Source organism: Erpetoichthys calabaricus, chromosome 11 (assembly GCF_900747795.2).
Source record: "Erpetoichthys calabaricus chromosome 11, fErpCal1.3, whole genome shotgun sequence".
NCBI lineage: Eukaryota > Metazoa > Chordata > Cladistia > Polypteriformes > Polypteridae > Erpetoichthys > Erpetoichthys calabaricus.
This window is the reverse complement of record NC_041404.2, coordinates 152631718-152647088: the sequence shown is the minus strand read 5'-3', so window position 1 is coordinate 152647088 and position 15371 is coordinate 152631718.

The window sequence follows — 15371 nt, the reverse complement described above, 5'->3', positions numbered from 1 at the left end:
TTTTGGGTGGCCCTGAGAGGAGTGCGTTACAGTAATCTAGTTGACTGAAAACAAAAGCGTGAACTAATTTCTCAGCATCTTTCAATGTTATAAGAGATCTAACTTTTGCTATATTTCTTAAGTGAAAAAATGCTGTCCTAGTGATCTGATAAATATGTGATTTAAAATTCATTCAGTCAACAGTTACCCCTAAATTCTTTACCTCCGTCTTGGCTTTTAATCCTAATGCATCAAGTATATTTCTAATAACCTCATTATATCCATTATTGCCTAGCACTAAAATTTCAGTTTTCTCTTTATTTAGCTTGAGAAAATTACTACTCATCCACTCAGAAACATAAGTAAGACATTATGTTAGTGAAACAACAGAGTCGGGGTCATCAGGCGCTATTGATAAATACAGCTGCGTATCATCAGCATAGCTGTGGTAATTCATGTTATGCCCCGAGATAATCTGACCTAACAGAAGCATGTAAATCGAAAAGAGTAGCGGACCCAGGATAGAGCCTTGTGGAACACCATATAGAATATCATGTGTCTCTGACGTATAATTACCACAACTAACAAAGAATTTTCTACCTGTCAGGTAGGATTCAAACCAATTTAAGACACTGCCGGAGAGGTCCACCCATTGACTAAGGCGATTTCTAAGAATATTGTGATCAATGGTATCAAATGCGGCACTCAGGTCTAAGAGGATGAGAACAGATAAATGGCCTCTGTCTGCATTTACCCTCAAGTCATTTACTACTTTAACGAGTGCAGTTTCTGTACTGTGATTTGTTCTAAAACCCGACTGAAACTTATCAAGAATAGCATGTTTATTGAGGTGGTCATTTACAGTTAGGTTCATAAATATTTGGACAGAGACAACTTTTTTCTCATTTTGGTTCTGTACATTACCACAATGAATTTTAAATGAAACAACTCAGATGCAGTTGAAGTTCAGACTTTCAGCTTTAATTCAGTGGGGTGAACAAAACGATTGCATAAAAATGTGAAGCAACTAAAGCATTTTTTTTAACACAATCCCTTCATTTCAGGGGCTCAAAAGTAATTGGACAAATTGACTCAAAGGCTATTTCATGGGCAGGTGTGGGCAAGTCCGTCGTTATGTCATTACCAATTAAGTAGATAAAAGGCCTGGAGTTGATTTGAGGTGTGGTGCTTGCATGTGGAAGATTTTGCTGTGAACAGACAACATGGGGTCAAAGGAGCTCTCCATGCAGGTGAAAGAAGTCTTCCTTAAGCTGCGAAAACAGAAAAAACCCATCTGAGAAATTGTTACAATATTACGAGTGGCAAAATCTACAGTTTGGTACATCCTGAGAAAGAAAGCAAGCACTGGTGAACTCAGCAACGCAAAAAGACCTGGACATCCACGGAAGACAACAGTGGTGGATGATCGCAGAATCATTTCCATGGTGAAGAGAAACCCCTTCACAACAGCCAACCAAGTGAACAACACTCTCCAGGGGGTAGGCGTATCGATATCCAAGTGTACCATAAAGAGAAGACTGCATGAAAGTAAATACAGAGGGTGCACTGCAAGGTGCAAGCCACTCAGAAGCCTCAAGAATAGAAAGGCTAGATTGGACTTTGCTAAAGAACATCTAAAAAAGCCAGCACCGTTCTGGAAAAACATTCTTTGGACAGATGAAACCAAGATCAAAGGAGGAGTCAAGATTATTTTTCTTGAGTAGGAGTTTAACTACAGCAGTCTTAAGACAGTCTGGGAAGACCCCCGTATCTAATGACGAGTTTACTATCTCAAGAATAGATAGATAGATAGATAGATAGATAGATAGATAGATAGATAGATAGATAGATAGATAGATAGATAGATAGATAGATAGATAGATAGATAGATAGATAGATAGATAGATAGATAGATAGATAGATAGATAGATACTTTATTAATCCCAAGGGGAAATTCACAAACTCCAGCAGCAGCATACTGATAGGAACGATCTCCTCAGTCTGTCAGTGGAGCAGGACGGTGACAGCAGTCTGTCACTGAAGCTGCTCCTCTGTCTGGAGACGACACTGTTTAGTGGATGCAGTGGATTCTCCATGATTGACAGAAGCCTGCTGAGCGCCCGTCGCTCCGCCACAGATGTTAAACTGTCCAGCTCTGTGCCTACAACAGAGCCTGCCTTCCTCACCAGTTTATCCAGGCGTGAGGCGTCCTTCTTCTTAATGCTGCCTCCCCAACACACCACCACGTAGAAGAGGGCGCTCGCCACAACCGTCTGATAGAACATCTGCAGCATCTTATTGCAGATGTTGAAGGACGCCAGCCTTCTAAGGAAGTATAGCCAGCTCTGTCCTCTCTTGCACAGAGAATCAGTATTGGCAGTCCAGTCCAATTTATCATCCAGCTGCACTCCCAGGTATTTATAGGTCTGCACCCTCTGTACACAGTCACCTCTGATGATCACGGGGTCCATGAGGGGCCTGGGCCCTTGGTTTTGCTGGTGTTCAGGTGTAGGTGGTTTGAGTCGCACCATTTAACAAAGTCCTTGATGAGGTTCCTATACTCCTCCTCCTGCCCACTCCTGATGCAGCCCACGAATACTATCAATTAGCACGCCGATACTTCTTTGAAAAAAAGGACCGAAAGACAGCAATTCCACGCCAAGCCAGGGGGTGGCGGGGTGCAGTAAACCTCTTTCTTTTATTCCTGCAGACCAAGCACAGCTCTGATGACGACACTTCATGTTCCAGCCCTGATGACATTGCTTCCTGTTCCAGCCCCGATGATGTCACTTCCTTTTCCCGCCCCAATGACATCACTTCCGCTAACCTGCCTTAAATACCAGTCATCTTCCTCTTGTGAATTCAGTTCTGTTTTGGACTCAATTGTACTACCAGTTTTCAATTCTTTACGCCCTTATTCATGTATATGGGTGGCTGCCCTGTGTCAAGGCGTTTCCTTTCACAAGGTATTGGGCAGCTTGGAGGTGAGGTGTTTAGCTCTTCTGTCTCCTGGATCCATCATCCTGTCTTTTTCCTTCAGGCCTTTATACTTTTCCTCCCAACTTCCCAGTGATGTGCAGATTTGGTTACCTGGACCTGTGCGTTTGCCAAGGTGTGTGTAGGTGGGGGGGTGGGGTGGTGGGGAGTGGGGGTTCTTCAATGTACTGATGCCCCATCCAGGGTTAGTCTCTGCCTTGTGCCCAGGGTGCTCGAAATGTCTCCTCCACCACTAAACCCTACCCTGGATAAAGCGTATTTGAAAATGTTATGCTAAGTAACTTTTCAGGCATCTTCTCACCTCTTTTCTAATTTATTTTAAATAAAAAAAAATGACAGCCACAGGGAAAAGACGGCACCAGGCACAACAATTTCCTAGGCGCGCTGCCATTGAATATTCATGTGAGTTTTCTGTTTTTTTTTTTTTTTTTCACATCCCGGAGAGAGAGACGTAATAAACACTGATCTCAAAAATGAAAGACTTATGTTGCAGGAGCCTTTGAGGCTCCTCAAGTTCAATTATGCTTTACCGTGAAGAATCAGTCCTCTAGACCTCTAATTGAAAAATGAGCCCATTTCTGCCTATATACTTTTCAACATATCTTGACAGATAAAACTTACAACCTACTTAAAGTTCTCTACCCTGTCTTTGAAATTGATTTGTAGGCTTTATGGCTGCTTTAAAGGGCAGAGCGAGTGTTTTTCCACCCCAAGGCCTGACCATTATAAGCAAGTTATCGACGGTTATTGTTGTTCTGTACCTTCAGTCGAGTTTAGTTATTTTAAAATTGAAATATTAAACGGACTTGAGCTGAGTGTGTCACCGACAAATAATGAAGCCTGACCGAAATCCAGATTTTCTCTTTATTCAGTTCCTCGCACATGATGGCCTGCTAGTATGAATCTTGCATTGTGTCTTACAATTCAGCAGAACTTGGGGGGTTAAGCCTGCTTTTCCCCCTTTTCAGTGTGTGCTTCACTGCTGTGTTTGAGCTCGGCCTGAGCACTTGCTGGAGGCAGAGCCATGAAATCAATGGAGGGATCTGCTGACAACACGACAAGGCATGCTGGGATAGCAAGTCTTCGCTTCGTGCATGTTGACAATGCTGGCGTGTGGTTATCAGTTTTTTCTGAACTCTAATCTAATTTTTATTTAACAGATTCGAGATTATCTGCCAATCCACCTATCTTGGTATCACCTGCAAACTTAACCAGCTTGTTCTTTATATTCCTATCTAAATCATTTATATTTATTAAAAATAGCAGCGGCCCCAGCACTGACCCCTGCTGGACGCCACTCTTAACGTCAGCCAATTCTGATAAGGATCCCTCTGCTTGCTGTGTCTGAGCCAATTCTGCACCCATCTACACGCCACACCCTGAACTCTCACCTCTCATGTGGCACCTTATCAAATGCTTTCTCAAAGTCTATCCATCCATCCATCCTCTTCCGCTTATCCAAGATCGGGTCATAGGGGCAGCAGCTTGAGCAGAGACGCCCAGACTTCCCTCTCCCTGGCCACTTCTACTAGCTCTTCCAGGGGAATTCTGAGGCGTTCCCAGACCAGCCGAGAGACATGGTCCCTCCAGCGTGTCCTGGGGCCTCCTCACGGTTAGATGTGCCCAGAACACCTCACCAGGGAGGCGTCCAGGAGGCATCCTGATCAGATGCCTGAGCCATCTCATCTGACTCCTCTCGATGTGGAGGAGCAGCGGCTCTACTCTGAGCTTCTCCAGGATGACCGAGCTTCTCACTCTATCTTTAATGAAAAGCCCAGACACCCTGCGGAGGAAACTCATTTCAGCCGCTTGTATACGCGATCTCGTTCTTTCGGTCACTACCCATAGCTCATGACCATAGGTGAGGGTAAGAACATAGATCGACTGATAAATTGAGAGCTTTGCCTTTCAGTTCAGCTCCTTTTACACAACAACGAGAGACCGATGCAGAGCCCGCATCACTGCAGATGCCACACCGATCCGCCTGTCGATCTCCCGTTCTATTCTTCCCTCACTTGTGAACAAGATATTTGAACTCCTCCACTTGGGGCAGGATCTCGCTCCCAATCCTGAGAGGGCACTCCACCCTTTTCCGGCTGAGGACCATGGTCTCGGATTTGGAGGTGCTGATTCCCATCCCAGCCATTTCATACTCAGCTGCGAACCGATCCAGAGAGACCTGAAGATCACGGCCTGATGAAGCAAACAGGACAACATTATCTGCAAAAAGAAGCGACCCAATCCTTTCTCAAAGACAAGATAAATAATATCATTTGCTCCATTTTGATTATATCCTTTTGTTGCTTCTTCATAGAATTCCAGCATGTTAGTGAAACACATAGAGCTTGAAGTCAAGACTTTGTTGGCGTATCATTCTGGGTGAGAAAGGGCATCCCATACTACCTTGCAGTTCCTTCCATCCAGACCTGGGCAGATCTACAATGAAACTAATGAAGCTTAAGTGTCAGGGACCCTAATCCTGGAAGGGCTCCCGAAATGACTTTAGTCCACATTGCTTAAACATTTCTAGTATCAAGGGAAGCTTATGGCAAGGAATGCTGGGATACAAGTCCTCTCGTCGTGCATGTTGAAAATGCTGCCGTGTGGTTATCATTTTTTTCTGAACTCATACAGAATTTTCAGCTGAAACCCAATGCAGGGACTCAGTCTGGAGGAGATGGCATTCTAGCGCAGTTCAATTTATCTAAAATTGCATTACATGCACAACAATCGACATTTGAAAACATACAATGGGGACGTTGGTGTTAAAATGCAGTCAGGGGGAGTACGATGGCATTAAACATCTGATAACTGATTAGACAGCCAGTCAGTCGGCCATTTTCTAACCTGTTGGGTCATGGTAACTTAAGGTGCAAGGCAGGAACAAACCCTGGACAGGGAGCCAGTCCATCACAGGACAAACACACACACACACACAAGGACCAATTTAGCATTCCAGGCAGTCAGTCAGTTAGTCAGTCATTGTCCAACCTGCTATATCCTAACACAGGGTCACAGGGGTCCGCTGGAGCCAATTCCAGCCAGCACAGGGCAAAAGGCAGGAACACACCCCGGGCAGGGCGCCAGCCCACCATAGGGCACACACACACACACACACTAGGGACAATTTAGGATTGCCAATGCACCTAACCCACATGTCTTTGGACTGTGGGAGGAAACCCATGCAGACACGGGGAGAACATGCAAACTCCACGCAGGGAGGGCCCAGGAAGCGAACCCAGGTCTCCTTACTGCGAGGCAGCGGCGCTACCAATGCACCACCGTGCCGCCCATTTAGCATTCCACAATCCCCCTAATCTGCATGTCTTTGGACTGTGGGAGGAAACTGGAGCACCCGGAGTAGACATGGGGAGAACATGTAAACTCCACACAGGGAGGACCTACGATGCAAACCCTGGTCTACTTACCTACCACTGTGCCACCATGCCAGCCCTGATTAGGCAGCTCTTTTCTAATATCTATGGTGAAAAAAAGGCACTTTAGAGTCATCCCAAAACCCTATGTATAGTTAGTTAGCCAGGCTTCCGTCATCTTTGATGTTGTGTCCCTGCCTGTTATAAAGCTTCCTCCATTTCTCTCTATCCTGTGCCACTTCCTCCAGGATTCTTCATCTTGCTCCTCTGTCTCCTGTTTCCTCTGTCATCATATCTTTCCGCCTCTTTCTTGGCCTTCCTGCTCTTCTCCTGTTACTGGAAACCATCTTTCCACTCTTCTTGCTATCCTTGAGTTCTCCATGCACCATACGTGTCCTGCCCATCTGATCATTCTCGATACATCTGTTTCACTCAGTTCCTTTTCACCAGTCTTGTCTCTTTCAAATCTTCATTACTAATTGTTTTTTGGCCATCTCATTCCCAAAATCCATCTCAAGCATCTTTAGTCAAACATGTCCAATCTTCTCTTAATTGCTTGGCTAAATGTCCAGTTTTCAGCTCCATACAAGGCTACAGGTACTACTAATGCATGGTAGACTCCTAATTTTGTCCACAGTTTAATGTCTCTGCTCCTCCAAAGTCCTCTTTCTAACTTAACAAATAAAGTTAAACCTAGTCTCTTCATCACGGCCATCTCACAGCCATACAGTAGCATGTTTTTCTAGTCTTACTAAGCTAAAGTGGTTCTTCCTAACTCCTGGCCTCCCTCTTCCTCAACAGATTGGCTTCCACTTCGTCCCCAGACTCACAGCCCATCTGGCTGACTTTATAAAGCACGTCCAGGTCACCCCTGCTGCCACACAGACTCTGCCAAATGGCACAGTTCTCAGAAGTCTCTGCTGCCCACTAGTGGCCTCTGCTTCCATAGAGCTTGAACCTTAGAACATTAGGACACTCTAGACCAGTGTTTCCCAAACTCGGTCCTGGGGACCCCCTGTGGCTGCAGGTTTTTGTTCCAACCAGATTCCTAATCAGTGACAACACCTGATAGCACTGATCTCATTAATAAGCTGCTATTATTTTTCTTTTATTCTTCATTCAGAAAAGCCCAGCAGCATGATTTTTACATTTATAAGACATTTAGAAATATTTCTGCTTTTGCTCTAGATTCAAATGCTTAACTCTCTTTTGTTGATTTCATTATATTTTGCCCTTTCTCTGTGCAGTTTTTCCCCCTTCGTTGTATCTTAATAATGACAATTTAAAACGAGCAGATCAGACACCCAGGCAAAAAACACTGAATGATCAAAGGCTGCAACTACTTTAGTGTCAGACCCACTAATTAGTAAATAATGGATTAATTAAACAATTAGAACACCTGGAAAAGTAGAATGAAAATCAAGATGAAAATACTGTTAAAAAGAAAAAAAAATACATTAGTCCTATATAACTGCTTGGTACATTTTAATATTATTTTTTAGCAAACTTAGTTTTCTAATTTCTATATTGTTCCCTAAACACAGAACTTGGGAAATATCAGTTCACTTAATTAGCCCAGGAGTTCAATTAAAAACAGAAACTGGTTGGAACAAAAACCTGCAGCCATAGGGGTTCCCCAGGATGAGAGCAGGCCATTCAGCCCAACAAAGCTCGCCAGTCCTCTCCGCATAATTCAATAAAAAACAACATCAAGTTGAGTTTTGAAAATCTCTAAAGTCCTACTGTCCACCACACTACTTGGCCATTTTTCCCAAGTGTGTGTGTTTCTCTGTGTATAGAAAAACTTCCTATTGTTTGTGTGAAATTTACCCTTAGCAAGTTTCCAACTCTGTCCCTGTGTTCTTGATGAACTCATTTTAAAATAACATTCTCGATCTAATGGACTAATTCCCTTCATAATTTTAAACACTTCAGTTATGTCACCTCTTAATCTTCTTTTGCTTAAACTCTAATGGCTCAGCTCTTTTATTCTTTCCTCATAACTCATCCCCTGTAGCCCTGAATCAGCCTCATTGCTCTTCTCCGGACCTTTTCTAGATAGATAGATAGATAGATAGATAGATAGATAGATAGATAGATAGATAGATAGATAGATAGATAGATAGATAGATAGATAGATAGATAGATAGATAGATAGATAGATAGATAGATAGATAGATAGATAGATACTTTATTAATCCCAAGGGGAAATTCACATACTCCAGCAGCAGCATACTGATACAAAAAATATTAAATTAGAGATTGATAACAATGCAGGAAAAAACAGACAATAACTTTGTATAATGTTAAATGTTTACATTTACCAAAGGGTGGAATTGAAGAGTCGCATAGTTTGGGGGAGGAACGATCTCCTCAGTCTGTCAGTGGAGCAGGACGGTGACAGCAGTCTGTCGCTGAAGCTGCTCCTCTGTCTGGAGATGACACTGTTTAGTGGATGCAGTGGATTCTCCATGATTGATAGGAGCCTGCTGAGCGCCCGTCGCTCTGCCACAGATGTCAAACTGTCCAGCTCCATGCCAACAATAGAGACTGCCTTCCTCACCAGTTTGTCCAGGCGTGAGGCGTCCTTCTTCTTAATGCTGCCTCCCCAGCACACCACCGCGTAGAAGAGGGCGCTCGCCACAACCGTCTGATAGAACATCTGCAGCATCTTATTGCAGATGTTGAAGGACGCCAGCCTTCTACATTTTCACACGTAGACATTTTTTCTAGTGCTGCTATGTCCTTTTTGGAGACCAAAACTGCCCCCAGTACTCCAGATGAGGCCTCACCAGTATGTTATAAGGCTTGAGCAGAACCTCCTTGGACTTGTACTCCACACATCAAGGCGCTATATAACCCGACATTCTGTCAGCCTTCTTAATGGCTTCTCAACACTATTTGGCAGTTGATAGTGTCAAGTCCACTACGACTCCTAAATCCTCATATGGTGGAATTTCGATTTTCCGACTGCCCATTGTGTATTCACACCTCACATTTTTACTTCCTATGTGTAACACTTTACATTTACTGACATTAAGTTTCATCTGCGACAGATCTGCCCAAGCCTGTACGCTGTCCAAGTTCTTCTATAATGATTTAACAAATTCCAGATTATCTGCCAATCCCCCTATTTTGGTATCATCTGCAAACTTAACCATCTTGTTACTTCTATTCTTATCCAAATCATTTATGCATATTAAAAAGAGAGGCGGCCCCAGTACTGACCCCCTGCTGGACGCCACTCTTGACATCAGCCAATTCTGATTGGGCTCCTCGCATCATCACCCTCTGCTTCCTGTATCTGAGCCAATTCTGCACCCATCTACACGTCACCCCCTGAACTCCCACTTCTTTTAGTTTGACGCCCAACCTCTCATATGGCACCTTATCAAACTCTTTCTCAAAGTCCAGGTAAATAATCTCATCTGCTCCACTTTGATCGTATCCTTTTATTGCTTCCTCATAGAATTCCAGCATGCTAGTAAAACACAGAGAGCTTGAAGTAAAGACTTTGTTGGCATATCATTCCGGGTGAGAAAGGACATCCCATACTACCTTGCAATTCCCTCCATCCAGAACTGGGCGGATCTACTAATGAAGCTTAAGTGTCAGGGACCCTAATCTCAGAGGAGCCCCAGAACTGACTTTAGTCCACATTGCTTAAATATTTCTGGTATCTACTGCATGAGAAGGGCTTTTCAGAAAATAAAAATATTAATAAATAGTTGTGTAAGCCATGCTGTAAAAAGCCCGGGGTCTTAGAAACTATTGAAATCATCAGAAAAAAAAACTGAAATGTAGAAATGTCAGGTAATTGAAAGGAACTACTCAGGGCGTCTCTCTCCTAGGAGGATTTGTTTTGTCGATGTGCTTGCTACACTTGTGTATTAGCGACGGGAGGAAAAGTAAAAGGGATACCGTTTTACCGATGTTAGCAGCTAAGCAACTTTGTGTTTCTTTGGAGGTTTCGTTTTGTGGACGTGTTGGCCTCGCTTGTGTTATTAGCGGATAAGCGAGTTTTCTGTTTCCTCTGAGGTGGAGCCTTCACCCCGATTCCACCTCTCACTTCCGGGCCGGACAAACAGACAGACACACTTCCACACGTAGATATTTATATATACATCCATCCATCCATTATCCAACCCGCTATATCCTAACTACAGGGTCACGGGGGTCTATTGGAGCCAATCTCAGCCAACACAGAGCGCAAGGCAGGAAACAAACCCCAGCCCACCGCAGGACATTTATATATAAGATATATATATATATATATATATATATATATATATATATATATATATATATATATATATATATATATATATATAAGTCTGTGCTGTAAAAAGCCTGGTGTCCTGGAAACTATTGAAATCGTCAGAAAAAAAATTCAAGTGTATGAGATTTCAGGTAATTGAAAGGAACTACTCTGGGCGTCTCTCTGTCCTAGGAGGTTTCATTTTGCTAACATACTCACATCACTTGTGTTATTAGCGGCTAAGCGACTTTGTCTTTCTTTGGAGGTTTTGTTTTGCTGACGTGTTGGCCTCGCCTGTGTTATTAGTGGCTAAGCGAGTTTTCTGTTTCCTCGGAGGCAAAGCCCTTACCCCAACTCCACCTCTCACTTCCGGGCCAGACAGACACACACACTTCCACACGTATCACTGAAACAAATGGCATGTCAGATTAAAATAAAAAGAATATGTACAGCGGTTGCACATACTGTAATAAAATTGTTTTTATCAAAAATAATTTAATTATGCTTAATACACTAAATTATTATATTCTGAAACAACATGATATTTTTATATAAAATGAATTAAACTTTTTCATTCTCTGTTAAATTCATAATGTTAAATAAACATGGCTCATGTCAACAAAACAACTCCAAACAGAAAGCGAACCCGGGTCTCCAGACTGCAGCGTTACCGCTGCGCCACTGTGCCGCACAATTCATACTCATTCAATACAAATGAAACTATAGAGAGGTGTACAAAAAAAAACAACGGATTTTAATTTAAATATTTAGTTGTTTTTAAAAAGCTTTTAATTCTGATGCTTTAATAAAACATTAAAAGAGAATGCAAAAAATGCAAAACGGAGTAACGTTAGTCTGTGTGATTAAGTATTTTAAATGAATATCTGAATATTTCTCTTTGGGTGTGTGTGTTTTTATTTTTTTTTACTTTTTTTTCACTAACCTTTTGCTCTTAACCAGCGACAATAACTCACACCCACAACCTGTTGCGTCTTTGAAAGTCACGTGACCTTGACGCCACTTTATCCTACCTCCGCTGACAGTGAATCCGCTTGGTGCGTATTAATTTCCGATGAGGACTATTTTGACTTCTACCTAAATGACTGAAATTAGTATACAGTAATCCCTCGCTACTTCGCGGTTCACTTTTCGCGGATTCACGACTTCGCGGATTTTATATGTAAGCATATCTAAATATATAACGCGGATTTTCCGCTGCTTCGCGGGTTTCTGCGGACAATGGGTCTTTTTACTTCTGGTATTTGCTTCCTCAGTTGGTTTGCCCAGTTGATTTCATACAAGAGATGCTATTGGCGGATGGCTGAGAAGCTGCCCAATTAGAGCACGCAGTTAAGTTCCTGTGTGCTGCTGATTGGCTCAGCAACGGAGTGCTGCATTAACCAGGAAGTCTCATCTCACTCATTCAGCATTAACGTGCTTTTGCTACTACATTCAGGGGATTATCACCTTCATCGTCATCATTTTTACTGCGCAGCATATTCATCACCATCATCACGTCATATATAGCTACGTGTACTTCGCTATGCAGTAAGTGTAAACTTATCTATATTTTCATATTGCTTAGCAGTTGTCCCTGTTATTAATAGAGTAAAGGGTGGGTTGTAAACAATACAGGAAGAGTTTAAAAACGTCCAAATACACGTTAAATAATTAAATAAATATGGTGTCCCTACTTCGCGGAAATTCAGTTATCGCGGTCGGCCTTGGAACCTATCTCCCGCGATAAGTTAGGGATTACTGTATTGCACATCCCACAAGATTCCATAAATTAAACATGATCGAGTTATGTTCAAAAGTGGAACATAAACAATGCATGCAATATAAAGTAAATACATTCTTGTAAATGTAACAACCTGCCATTTCTCTTTTTATCAGTGTAGACGTTTATATATAAAATATGTCATAATTCAGTAGAGCAACTTTAATCAAGGGTGGCACAATGCTGCCTCACAGTAAGGAGACCAGGAGTGTCACCCTGGGCCCTCCCTTTTGTGGAGTCTGCATGTTCTCCACGTGTCTGCGTGGCTTTCCTCCCACCAGGGGCGGCTCTAGGTTAGTGGCGGCCCTGGGCAGAGAAAGAATCGGTGGCCCCTTCGCCCGCCAATGTCAATATGGTATCTTATGCACGGCGGATGGCCACGTCCGTTGCGGACACTGCATAGTCGCCCCGTGCTCATGACACAAGCGTTTAACTTTTGCCGAAATTTGCTGCTGAGTTTTGCCAGCTTTCGTGTACTCTAAATTTCTTAACTTTGCTTAGAATGGGTATGCGAATGTCTTGTGTCCCCTATCTGACCAGATATTCACTATGACTATTGCGCTAACACTAATACTTTATTAAAACTAGGTGAAACATTAACTTGTAAGACGACTCGTCCATTTGCACTAGCTTTGCTTCTATATGCGCTTGTCCGTAACTTGAAAACCAAGTGGCGGCCCATGATATTCTCATTATGGCAGAACTTTATTCTACTATATATAGCTTACTGCTCCGACTCTAGCGACATTAGTAAATACAGCATACTAATTAACAAGCAACACAATGTTTTTCGGCCACGTTGCCATCAGCTGCATCGTTATTTTCTCTTTCTGTTTTATATTCAATATATATTGCCCTGGCGGCCCCTGGGATTTGGCGGCCCTGTGCAGGTGCACAGTTTGCACATGCCTAAGGCCGCCCCTGCTCCCACAGTCCAAAAACATGAAGGTTAAGTGGGTTGGTGATACTAAATTGTCCCTAGTGTGTGTGTCTGTGTGAGTGTGTGTGTGTGTGTGTGTGTGTTCACACTTAGATGGACTGGCACCCTGTCTGGAGTTTGTTCTTGCCTTGCGCCTCTTTTCAAGCTGGGATAGGCTCCAGCACCTCCTGTCACCCTGTTCAAGACTAATAGAGTTAGACAATGACAATTTTAATCGCCATCTGGGCAATCCTCCGAATACCGGTCCCAAATTATTTAACAACTCTTTTCCTATCGAGTGGACAATATTTAGGAGTGGGAGCAATAAGGTTAGTTATAACCAGCTTACTTATTTAAAAATATAGGTTGCATCATGACGTCATCACATACGTCATGACAGTGTGGCATAGTTTACACTGCAATTTTTAAAAGTAAATTATCAACGTCGAAATGGCCGGTAGACCTGCTGCACCGAGAGAAATAAGTCCCGTTGTGATGACGGCAGTGCAACTGACAGGTGTTGACGTTACACCGAGAGAGTTGTACGGAGTCATGCGAGACAAGTACGAGTGGCTTCAGTGGCTAGCCAGACACCGCTTGATCAAGAACAACGTCGATTGCGGTGTCTGTAGACGTCCAATGGCTTTGGTTAGTCGTGCTGAGTGCAGTGATGGCTATTCTTGGCGTTGTCGTCAGTGCTCCACTAGATGTAGCGTTCGCACAGGATCTTTCTTCGCCAACTGTGAACTGACATCTGACAAGATAATAATGATGATGTACTTCTGGCTGTATAACGTGAAGTCGAAGCATGTCATGTTGTTTGAGGGTCTTGCAATAAATGTTTTTTCGCGGCTTTCAGTGTAGTGTTGTCCACTCGATAGGAAAAGAGTTGTTAAATAATTTGGGACCGGTATTCGGAGGATTGCCAAAATCTGAGACACAGTGGTACAATTAAAAAAAAAAAAAACATTTGTGGTGGTCTGTCACGAAATAACCCCACTGAAGACGATTAACAGTGGCGACCCGGACTTCGTTGGTGATTGCAAAAGTGGCCCCATATAACAGTTCAGGGCCCTAAAAACGTTGGTCCACCACAGCATCCACCTGCTCCCCCTTACACACTCTTACATTTTTTGTCTAATTTAAACAATCTTGTTTAAAACTTTTTAACTCATAACTTCGTGCGTGTGGGATTTTTTTTTTTTCCCGAAGCAAAGGCAAGCTTTGTTTTTCTCTTCAACTTTGTCTCCTCAGGACGATTTTAGCAGCCACCTCCTTGGCTGCGAAGGCTGATCTATATCTTTTGTATTTTTAATTATTCATCCTCTACCAAATGACTCCTCTGCCAAAGCTCCGCTCTCTCTCTCTCGCTTTTCACTTCTTTCCTTGCCGCATTCTTTTTGAGAAAGATAAAGATTTCGTTTTCCTATATATATATTTTTTTTTAATACGATGTTGTTGCCGACGCACATTTCACTCAAAGCCTGGGCAGTGATTAAGTTAGAACGTGTGATCTCCTGACATTTATTAAGATGAAATTAATGCCAGCGAGCATGCAGAAATCCCCCAGTCTGAAAAGACCGAGCCCGAGCTGGAGCAGTTGTGTCTCTACGCTCCGCGAATCTCGGTCACATGCCGGAGAAGGCTGTTTGTTATGGATGTCATAACAGTTTCCACATTTGCCTATGGGTATGTCTGAGTGCCGCACATATGCAATCCATTGTGTAGTAACAGAAGTGATAAGCCGCCTTGGCTTTAAAGAAAAGGAGAGAGAGAGAAAAAAAAAACAAGATGATTCTTAATGTCACCGTCTAAAGGAAAGCATGGGAGAAAATCCTAGCGATCCGCTTTTGGCTACAAGAAAATGTTGTTGTCTTGGAAACTGGGGTATTTTTAAATACATCAGGTTCGCCCGTTCTTCTTATTTTATTTCAGAAGAAAAAAAAAATCCACAAAGTAATAAAAACTGTGCCCTGTTCATGTTATGCCTCGGAGTGTATAAAGATGTGTTATTTGATTTTGATGAATTTCAGCAACAAATAATTTTCATTTCGCTCACTGTTA